The sequence below is a fragment of the Lissotriton helveticus genome, chromosome 1_2 (genome assembly GCF_964261635.1).
Source record: "Lissotriton helveticus chromosome 1_2, aLisHel1.1, whole genome shotgun sequence".
Classification (NCBI taxonomy): Eukaryota; Metazoa; Chordata; class Amphibia; order Caudata; family Salamandridae; genus Lissotriton; species Lissotriton helveticus.
The window spans coordinates 413,099,305-413,111,071 of record NC_136058.1 but is presented as its reverse complement, the minus strand read 5'-3'; the positions used below and the strand labels follow the sequence as shown (position 1 = coordinate 413,111,071).

At 46.4% G+C, this 11,767-nt stretch overlaps 1 long non-coding RNA gene across 1 annotated transcript in view; it reads right to left on the bottom strand.

Moving 5' to 3' along the window:
• Positions 1–1,688: 1,688 nt before the first annotated feature.
• Positions 1,689–11,767, bottom strand: part of LOC144807984 (uncharacterized) — a 37,824-nt gene continuing 27,745 nt past the window's right edge. Inside the window, exon 5 of the long non-coding RNA XR_013606550.1 lies at positions 1,689–2,378. This is a non-coding gene — a long non-coding RNA (uncharacterized LOC144807984). The remainder of the gene's footprint in view (positions 2,379–11,767) is intronic.

The window sequence follows — 11,767 nt, the reverse complement described above, 5'->3', positions numbered from 1 at the left end:
AACCTTTTCTGGCATTCAGAGCACTGATAAGGTTTTTCCCCAGTGTGGGTCCTTGTATGTACAGTAAGGTCTCTTTTTTTACTGAAATATTTCTGGCATTCAGAGCACTGATAAGGTTTTTCCCCTGTGTGGGTCCTTGTATGTACAGTAAGGTCTCTTTTTTCACTGAAATATTTCTGGCATTCAGAGCACTGGTAAGGTTTTTCCACAGAGTGGGTTATTACATGTCGAGAAAGACTTTGTTTGTCATAAAACCTTTCCTGGCATTCAGAGCACTGATAAGGTTTGTCCCCATTGTGGGTTATTGCATGTCGAGAAAGACTTTCTTTGCTACCAAACCTTTCCTGGCATTCAGAGCACTGATAAGGTTTTTCCCCAGTGTGGATTCTTGTATGTACAGTGAGTTTGCCTTTGCAACTGAAACATTTATGGCATTCAGAGCACTGAAAAGGTTTATCCCCAGTGTGGGTTCTTGTATGCTGAGTGAGACTGGATTTTTGACTGAAACATTTCTGGCATTCAGAGCACTGGTAAGGTTTATCCCCAGTGTGGGTTCTTATATGGTTAGTGAGATTGTTTTTGTAAATGAAAGATTTCTGGCATTCAGAGCACTGGTAAGGTTTTTCGCCAGAGTGGGTTATTACATGTCGAGAAAGACGTTGTTTGTTATAAAACCTTTCCTGGTATTCAGAGCACTGATAAGGTTTTTCCCCAGTGTGGATTCTTATATGTTCAGTGAGATAAAATTTACTGCTGAAACTTTTTTGGCATTCAGAGCACTGATAAGGGTTTTCCACAGAGTGGGTTAATACATGTAGAGAAAGTTGCGGTTTGAAACTAAACCTTTTCTGGCATTCAGAGCACTGATAAGGTTTTTCCCCAGTGTGGATTCTCATATGCGTAGTGAGATTAGATTTACGGCTGAAACTTTTTTGGCATTCAGAGCACTGAGAGAGGATTTTCCCAGTGTGCATTCTCTCAAATTCAGTGAGATGAGATTTATGGCTGAATCTTTTTTGGCACAGGTAACTTTTTCCCCAACTTGGGTTATTTTGCTTTGATTGAGGCGGGTTTGAACACTGAAATTGTTCTCACATCCCGTGTTTTTAAAATGTGTATTCCTAGAGTTAATATCTCTACATTTAGTTTTCTCTTGCTTATATGCCACGGTAAGAGTGAACCCGATTTTAGAGTCGGGCTTGTTTAGATAATGTTCAGCATTTATCTCTAAAAGATATTGTGTGTAATCTTCTTAACACTTGAATTGAGCAAAATATGTCTGGATGCAGCCCTGTAACACCGGTCGAAATGTTTGTAGCAGATAATAGTCTTTTGGTTATAGCCTCTCCGGCAGCAACTTATTTTGTGACTGAAGTTTTTCTCAAATCTATTTGTATAGGTTCTTAGCAATGCAGTGATAAGGTGTTAGTCTGATATTTAATGATTAAACTGAGAAGTACCTTTTTCCACTGGCGTAATGGCAGTAACTGAGAACATTACACCATTCACAGTAATATCGTGGCCCATCAGTCGCAGAACATCAGTTCCTTTTACCCGTTCTGTGTTTGGTGTAAGGGTAAGGATTGTAGTTCTGAAGACAAGGATTTATTTACATTAGCTAGCGCAACGGTGCTCATTTAATCCATTTTGATATTTAACAGTTTTAAATATCACTCCTGCACAACAGATAAGGTTGAGGCGATTTACATAGAATTACAGAACAGTACACAATAAAAAGGAAGCAATCTGAGATGGTCATGAACAACACAATAAAGTGGTGAATTTTTAACGTTTTCGCCAGAGTGAGCAGAGTGGGTCGAGGTAGTATATCCTGAGGCAGATAGTCTCAAACTTGCGTAACTGGTTAAAAACGGTTGTTGAACAAAGGTGATTTTCCAATCTTTTGGTTGTTAGCGTGTCAGGTTCGGAGTCTTCTTTCAGTGTCTTTTCTTTGATGGTTTGCAGAAGAAACCTTTTGTTATATCTTTCTTTTATGCAGTGTGTGCTTCCTCTCTGGAATTACATGATGCTTTAGATCATGCGTGCTTTAGATGAACGTTATTCTGTCATGCTGAGGCAATTTGTCTTTCTGATAATATTTCAGATGAGGATGTTGTGATTGCTCTTTCTGGCACTATTTCCGATGCTGTGTGGACAGATATGCCTTTTTTCTGGGTTAATGAAATGCAAATTTAGAGACTTCACTTACAGGTATAGTACTTCCTCAGCTCCCACTTCCTCCCAACACCTAGATTTTGGAAATTGTTTAAACTTAGAATGCTGGATGTCCTTCAGTTTTTCAAAATAATCCTTCTTATGGCACTGACTTCAGTTGGCTGGTGCTAAATCTTGCTTTCTTCGTCCGTAATTTCAATCACCTGTAGTATTAAAATTAAATAGTTAATACATGTAAATATCCCCAAAAATAATTTACAAGCCATATCAAAGCAGAATTGCAAAATTTTGAAAGTGTTGAGCTGTTCTTCAGACAGAGCAGAGTGTAGAATGTTAGCCTGAGAGTACTTGGATCTAGGAGTGAGGATTTGTAGAATTTCCAACGTTTTATTAAGCTCAGAAAGGATACATGTACCCTATTGACTTGAAACATAGAATCCCAAAAGCAGACATTAAAGTCATATGGACTGGCACCAAAAAGATATTGAAAATAGAATACTATTAATTCATTTTTAATGTAGATTTCTAGGATGGGAATTTCCCCTCCACGGACAACAGGCGTTTCCCCCTGCCCTGAGTTACCACCTACTTGTATCTGGTAACCTGACTTTTGAGCTCTGGCCTCTGCCGCACGCAAATCTATTGTGTGTTGCGAGGACTATGCCTAGACCTATCCCTCAACTATGGTCCAGAGTATGAATCAAGGGCAATGAAATTAAGGAGTACTTTCATGTGTTCATTTTATTCCACCTGATTATCAGTCGTTAGGCTTTTCTGCACCTGGATTTAGAAAAACAGGACACAATTTTTTTCCAGACAGAAAAATTAGACTGACAAGACCCACAAGACTCGGTGCAGCAGAAGCAGCCAAGACTTATGCTGTTTTTTTACTACCTGGGGGAAACACACAATTCTTCCCTCTGTTAGAAATATCTTTCCCCTTCCCTCCCCTGCTTTGCCCATCTCCCCCCCAACCAACCACATGCATATATCTACCTCCTGCTTAAAACAAGTGGTAAATAAAAGCAGAAAAACAGTATGAAATAGTGAATGGCATGTGGTTTGACAGGCAGAAGAATCTGTTCCTCGTGGCAACTCTCCAGTAAATGGCGTCAAAACTGTACTGCACGTTACTGGGATAAATCTACCACAAAACAATTACATGAGATTTTTCTACCACCGCAGTACTGTGCAACTTCTAACAAGGGACTGTGAGAGGCCTTGGACCGGTCCTGTGACCTGGAGGGTCACACCAAGTGTGCCCTTATTTAAGGCAGAGGACTGTCATGGGTTTAACAGCTAGAGCGGTGGTGGCAATGCACCCTGTTGTAAGGATCAATAGCCTGATTAGATCTTTGCATCATGGTCAGTGGAGTGGCTTTCTACTGACACACCCATGTAATGCTCCATTTCTAAACCTGTGCCCAGACTTTGCGATAACATCAATTGCATGTTTAGGGTGTTGGTGTGCGTAGCATAAATGCAATGTGAGAGTGCGACAGAGTAAACACCATATCCTGTCTGCCAGTTGTGTATACAAGTGGGACCATCTATCCCTCATTTATACCAGAGTTCAAAGTCCTCTGTTACCAAGGAATAATGTGCTCTACAAAGTACTCAGGTGTCTGCTGTGCCACCAGGGATGGTGTCAGCCTGACAGTTTATCTAAGTTGAATGGACATCACCTGTAGGCTGAATTACTTAATGGAGAAGCTGTGTAACTGTCCTGAAGAGCCTAGAAGTCTGCCTAGAAGCCTGCCTGTCTGGTAAGAAAAGGAAGGGAGTTTCACTATCCAGCAGGAGGACAAGGCTGTCCTGGAAAAAGCAAGGTCCGACACATCCTCGTTATCTGTAGGGCGAGCCGGAAAGCCATCCAGCAAGACCAGCTAGTCTGAGGGATGCCAAGACTCTCCCAACAGTTCAAGGCAGAAAATAAAACTCTACGTCAACATGATTGTTGAGGCCCAGTAGGACGATTGTGTGCTGCCAACAGGCCCATTCAAGGTTGCATTTGCCAAATTCCTAACACAACAGAGTCTGAATCTACTGACTTCCTGGAGAGCCTGTGTTGGGCTTTTAGCTGCTGAATTTCTGACTACTCTGTGTCATAGGTCCATGAGGGACTACAACTACTCCAGTGTCGAACACCCTGGCTGAGCTCACGCCTGTGGTCCAGCCGGCCACAATGTGGGCTCAATTGCTGATGGTCAGGCCTCCAGAGGGGCTGCACTTACAGACAGGCCAGGTGTGACTGCTATCTTGGGGCGATTCAAAAAGGGGGTGGTGATGGACAGAGTATCTGAATTAAGCAGAACACTCCTACCCAGTCAAAAGATCAGGGCTTGATCCATCACCGTTTTTTAGCTCACTGCACCATCCCAGTTCAGAACCTGGCTACATGCAAATTAGTCTAACCCTGGCCTAGTGCATCATGGGAACAGGGCAGACCAAACTACCAAGCCAATTCTTTACTGGAAAGGAAACAAGCTTCCGGGGACCGGTTTCTGGCATTGCAGCCGTGTTCGGCCCGGCTTGCTTGAATCCTGATGGTGCAGTGAGCAAGGGACTCATGTCTGAGCATACCCTTCCACACTTGTGGTGGCTAAAACGATTCAAAAAGGGGGTGGTGATGGACAGAGTATCTGAATTAAGCAGAACACTCCTACCCAGTCAAAAGATCAGGGCTTGATCCATCACCGTTTTTTAGCTCACTGCACCATCCCAGTTCAGAATCTGGCTACATGCAAATAGTCTAACCCTGGCCCAGTGCATCATGGGAACAGGGCAGACCAAACTACCAAGCCAATTCTTTACTGGAAAGGAAACAAGCTTCCGGGGACAGGTTTCTGGCATTGCAGCCGTCTTCGGCCCGGCTTGCTTGAATCCTGATGGTGCAGTGAGCAAGGGACTCATGTCTGAGCATACCCTTCCACACTTGTGGTGGCTAAAACATTCAAAAAGGGGGTGGTGATGGACAGAGTATCTGAATTAAGCAGAACACTCCTACCCAGTCAAAAGATCAGGGCTTGATCCATCACCGTTTTTTAGCTCACTGCACCATCCCAGTTCAGAACCTGGCTACATGCAAATTAGTCTAACCCTGGCCCAGTGCATCATGGGAACAGGGCAGACCAAACTACCAAGCCAATTCTTTACTGGAAAGGAAACAAGCTTCCGGGGACCGGTTTCTGGCATTGCAGCCGTCTTCGGCCCGGCTTGCTTGAATCTTGATGGTGCAGTGAGCAAGGGACTCATGTCTGAGCATACCCTTCCACACTTGTGGTGGCTAAAACGATTCAAAAAGGGGGTGGTGATGGACAGAGTATCTGAATTAAGCAGAACACTCCTACCCAGTCAAAAGATCAGGGCTTGATCCATCACCGTTTTTTAGCTCACTGCACCATCCCAGTTCAGAACTTGGCTACATGCAAATTAGTCTAACCCTGGCCCAGTGCATCATGGGAACAGGGCAGACCAAACTACCAAGCCAATTCTTTACTGGAAAGGAAACAAGCTTCCGGGGACCGGTTTCTGGCATTGCAGCCGTCTTCGGCCCGGCTTGCTTGAATCCTGATGGTGCAGTGAGCAAGGGACTCATGTCTGAGCATACCCTTCCACACTTGTGGTGGCTAAAACGATTCAAAAAGGGGGTGGTGATGGACAGAGTATCTGAATTAAGCAGAACACTCCTACCCAGTCAAAAGATCAGGGCTTGATCCATCACCGTTTTTTAGCTCACTGCACCATCCTAGTTCAGAACCTGGCTACATGCAAATTAGTCTAACTCTGGCCCAGTGCATCATGGGAACAGGGCAGACCAAACTACCAATCCAATTCTTTACTGGAAAGGAAACAAGCTTCCGGGGACCAGTTTCTGGCATTGCAGCCGTCTTCGGCCCGGCTTGCTTGAATCCTGATGTTGCAGTGAGCAAGGGACTCATGTCTGAGCATACCCTTCCACACTTGTGGTGGCTAAAATGATTCAAAAATGGGGTGGTGATGGAGAGAGTATCTGAATTAAGCAGAACACTCCTACCCAGTCAAAAGATCAGGGCTTGATCCATCACCGTTTTTTAGCTCACTGCACCATCCCAGTGGGCCAGGGACAGATCAAGCCCTGATCTTTTGACTGGGTAGGAGTGTTCTGCTTAATTCAGATACTCTGTCCATCACCACCCCCTTTTTGAATCGTTTTAGCCACCACAAGTGTGGAAGGGTATGCTCAGATGTGAGTCCCTTGCTCACTGCACCATCAGGATTCAAGCAAGCCGGGCCGAAGACAGCTGTAATGCCAGAAACCGGTCCCCGGAAGCTTGTTTCCTTTCCAGTAAAGAATTGGCTTGGTAGTTTGGTCTGCCCTGTTCCCATGATGCACTGGGCCAGGGACAGACTAATTTGCATATAGCCAGGTTCTGAACTGGGATGGTGCAGTGAGCTAAAAAACGGTGATGGATCAAGCCCTGATCTTTTGACTGGGTAGGAGTGTTCTGCTTAATTCAGATACTCTGTCCATCACCACCCCCTTTTTGAATCGTTTTAGCCACCACAAGTGTGGAAGGGTATGCTCAGATGTGAGTCCCTTGCTCACTGCACCATCAGGATTCAAGCAAGCCGGGCCGAAGACGGCTGTAATGCCAGAAACCGGTCCCCGGAAGCTTGTTTCCTTTCCAGTAAAGAATTGGCTTGGTAGTTTGGTCTGCCCTGTTCCCATGATGCACTGGGCCAGGGACAGACTAATTTGCATATAGCCAGGTTCTGAACTGGGATGGTGCAGTGAGCTAAAAAACGGTGATGGATCAAGCTCTGATCTTTTGACTGGGTAGGAGTGTTCTGCTTAATTCAGATACTCTGTCCATCACCACCCCCTTTTTGAATCATTTTAGCCACCACAAGTGTGGAAGGGTATGCTCAGATGTGAGTCCCTTGCTCACTGCACCATCAGGATTCAAGCAAGCCGGGCCGAAGACGGCTGTAATGCCAGAAACCGGTCCCCGGAAGCTTGTTTCCTTTCCAGTAAAGAATTGGCTTGGTAGTTTGGTCTGCCCTGTTCCCATGATGCACTGGGCCAGGGACAGACTAATTTGTATATAGCCAGGTTCTGAACTGGGATGGTGCAGTGAGCTAAAAAACGGTGATGGATCAAGCCCTGATCTTTTGACTGGGTAGGAGTGTTCTGCTTAATTCAGATACTCTGTCCATCACCACCCCCTTTTTGAATCGTTTTAGCCACCACAAGTGTGGAAGGGTATGCTCAGATGTGAGTCCCTTGCTCACTGCACCATCAGGATTCAAGCAAGCCGGGCCGAAGACGGCTGTAATGCCAGAAACCGGTCCCCGGAAGCTTGTTTCCTTTCCAGTAAAGAATTGGCTTGGTAGTTTGGTCTGCCCTGTTCCCATGATGCACTGGGCTAGGGACAGACTAATTTGCATATAGCCAGGTTCAGAACTGGAATGGTGCAGTGAGCTAAAAAACGGTGATGGATCAAGCCCTGATCTTTTGACTGGGTAGGAGTGTTCTGCTTAATTCAGATACTCTGTCCATCACCACCCCCTTTTTGAATTGCTATCTTGGGGCGGCTGATCTTCAGGCAACTGCAAAGAAAAGACAGAGTGGGTGCCCTTCTGAATGCAGACCTACACCCAGGACCAAAGCGCTCCACAAAAGCCTGCTGGTGGGTCACTGCTCTCACGAGTGTTCGGTGTGCCATTAAGTGCCGGGAAACAGGAAAGAGACCCAGACAAGACTGACTCATCCTGTGGAAGGATAAGACGCTTACAACAGAGAATATACGAACTGCACCTATACTATATTCATGATACTCCTAAATGCCCCTAGAGGGGAAGAGGGGATCAGAACCAGATGCACCTGTCTGTAGCACATGGTAGTCTTGAATGCCTGCACTATCTTTTCACCCAGACTGTTCATAAAGTTGATTTTAGAGCTGCTCCGCACATAGCAGGGGGAATCTCAGACCATTCGCTGGTGGCGGTGCAACTCGATGGTCCGGTTGTGGACTTCATCCTACCCCCAAGGGTTGATCCGTGATATTTAAAAGACAAGACGTTCAAAGCTCGTATGAGAGATAGAGCAGAATTCTATTTTTAAGGAGAACGGGCGGCCTGTTGAATCAGTTTGCGTGCTGTAGGATGAATTCAAGGCAGTGATTTGAGGCCAGACACAAGCCTTGATTGGGAGAATGTCGAAGGAACGTAAATTGAAGTGCGAGGCTCAGGACAAGGAATGTGCTTTCCTGGAGGCTCGCTTGGCAAGTGGGGAATCAGTTTCTCTCCCATTACACCATCAACTGAAGCAACCCACATTAAGCGCACTAATGGAAACTAGCGTGCACTCATTCGCTGGCTACCCAGCATTGTCTCTATGATGTTGGTGATAAAGCCAATGAGTTGCTTGCATGGCTAGGGAGACGAGACAAAGAACGGAACTAGATCCTTGAGGTTATTGACAACGGGATGGAAATACTGGGAGAGACTTCCTGAAAGACCTGACCCTGCCAATGCTAACGAATGAGGACGGAGACGCAATAGACCAAGTAGACTAAATAAATAAGACAATAGGAACCTTGCAACAGGGCAAGCGATGGGCCTGATGAGCTCCCCTTAGAATTATATAAAAGAATGATGGATAAAGTCAGGGAGTACCTCCAGAGTAGGTTTCAGACTGCCTGAAAATATGGGTGTCTCCCAGAGGACCAAAGAACATCTAAGGCGGTGGTCATCCCAAAAAAGGACGAACCAGCAACTGAGTGGGGTTTTATAGACCTCTCTCCCCGCTTAATTTTGAGACTAAGGTCCTTGTGAACGCCCTGGCGATCTGCCTGCGGACAGTAATTGCACCAGTGGATCATCCTGATCAATCGGGCTTCATGCCACACCGGGGAACGCGCTTAAATCTCCGACACCTTAATGGAGTATCACATGCAACAGGGGATTCCTTTGCTGAATCAGTGGCGCTGCTATCAAGCTCTTGTATGTGGCCCCTTTAGCGCGCATGCGCGGCAATAATACAGTCTCTCGAGTCTTTGCCGTCCGACAGGGATGCTCCTTGTCTCCTGTGCTCTTTCCACGTTTGGGTTCACCAGGACCTCTCATATGGGGTATTCCAGTTGATCAGGAGTGAGAATCTCCCAATACGTTGACGTTTTGCCATATGACACGTAGCCAGCCTTCTTGAGTGAACAAATCCTACAATTTTTTCGCATATTTGGAGATCATTCAGGATGTAGGATCAACTGGAAGAAGTCCTGAACATTCCTGCTGGTGGCAGGGACCCTGTGGCTGAACTCTAGGTGCACAGTTCGGGTTGCACTACATTGCTTTAAATATTTGGGCGTGTCTATTACAAGAGAGCACAGGCAGGAACATACTCCCGAAATTAGACCGTCTTCGCTGGGATCCCCCACACTTGCGGGTGCTCCCGCTCTCCTTACTGGGCCGGGTGGCCCTATTTAAAGTGATGACCCTCCAGGGTCTCCTATACATTGTGCAGAAAATGTCCTTTAAGATCCCACCAGACATTTTTTTTCAAAAGGTAGACTGAGAACTTTGGCTCCTGTTGTGGGATGGTTGCACTTCGTGCTTAGTAAGGTGTAGAGGGGAGATTAAGGTGGGCTGGCGGTCCGGAGCATTCTCAAGTGTTACTGGGCCACGCAGCTGGTGGCAGTCAACAACTGGGTTTTTGCGGACTGTGAGGATCCTGCTTACTGGGTAGATAGATTGGCCATGGGCAAGAGAGGTTACCCCACCCCGGTGCTGTATTGAAGAAAGTATGAGTGCACTCTATCTACTCATACCCAAACAGTAGTAAGGGTGTGGAGAGAGGCTACCAAGTGTTTAGGCTGAGAAGATAAGCTGACTGAAATTACTCCACTGTATGATGGTGATCTCTTAAGTGCAGTGGGAGGATTGCAGGGCTTAAAAAAATGGGGATTGATTAGCTTAGAGCGGCCAGGCGATGTGTGGGGGGGACAGGCACTTGTGTCCTTCATGATCCTTCAACAAAGGTATGAATTAGGTGACTAAAAACGGTTCTGACATTTGCAGGTGGGTCACGCTCTGCAAGGTCACATCTGGGAAGGGGGGAAGTTGCTTGATGCATCCCCACTGGAGGACCAGCTGCTAACTAATCCCCTGACCGAAAAAGCCATCTCAACCATCTATAGGAAGTTGATCTACAATTCTCTGGATCCCTGGGGGATGTTTCAGGCGGTCTTTCACCAACTTTTATGTTTTTCAAAAACAAGCTTCCAAAGCTGGAGTTGGTTTTTAAAAACCAATAACTAATCGCCCTCACGCCCTTGGAACTTTCTCCCTAATTAATTTAATCCCAGGAAGTGGGATTCATTTAAAAACAAATTCTCATCACGACTGCCAGATATTCCCTGGTGGTCCTGAATAAGAGAACAAGCATTTGCAATACGATAGGTCTCGCATTAATTAAGTTTGAGCTATTGGCATTGCTAAATATTGCAACACCAATTGCAACAAAAGTCTATAAATTGTAGGCCAACAAAAGTTGTTTAAAAGTAAAGTGCGCCATACTGCGATTGCTACAATAGTTAATTGTGGATGCGTTAACAATTGATGTGTGCACGGACTGCTGGTGGAGTGTGTGTGCCTGTAGAAATTGTGCACTGATGGCTGGTGGTGTGGGTGCCTGGTGGAAGTGTGCACTTACGGCTGGTGGTGTGTGTGCCTGTTGGAAGTGTGTACTGATGGCTGGTGGTGTGTGTGTGTGTGTGTGCCTGGTGAAAGCGTGCACTGACTGCTGGTGGTATGTGTGTGCCTGGTGAAAGCGCGCACTGACGGCTGGTGGTATGTGTGTGCCTGGTGAAAGCGTGCACTGACGGCTGGTGGTATGTGTGTGCCTGGTGAAAGCGTGCACTGACATCTGGTGGTGTGTGCCTGGTGGAAGTGTGCACTGACGGCTGGTGGTGTTTGTGCCCAGTGAAAGCGTGCACTGATGACTGATGGTGTCTGTGCCTAGTGGTTGTGTGTGTGTGTGTGTGTGTGTGTGGTTGTGGTTGTGTGTGTGGTTTTGTGTATGGTTGTGTGTGTGAGCCTGGTGAAAGCGTGCACTGACGGCTGCTGGTGTGTGTGCCTGGTGAAAGCGTGCACTGATGGCTGGTGGTGTGTGTGTGTGTGCCTGGTGAAAGCGTGCACTGACTGCTGGTGGTATGTGTGTGCCTGGTGAAAGCGCGCACTGACGGCTGGTGGTATGTGTGTGCCTGGTGAAAGCATGCACTGACGGCTGGTGGTATGTGTGTGCCTGGTGAAAGCGTGCACTGACGTCTGGTGGTGTGTGCCTGGTGGAAGTGTGCACTGACGGCTGGTGGTGTTTGTGCCCAGTGAAAGCGTGCACTGATGACTGATGGTGTCTGTGCCTAGTGGTTGTGTGTGTGTGTGTGTGTGTGTGTGTGGTTGTGGTTGTGTATGTGGTTTTGTGTATGGTTTTGTGTGTGTGTGTGTGGGGTTGTGTGTGTGGTTGTGTGTGTGGTTGTGTTTGTTGTTGTGTGTGTGGTTGTGTGTGTGTGGGGTTGTGTGTGTGGTTGTGTGTGTGTGGTTGTGTGTGTGG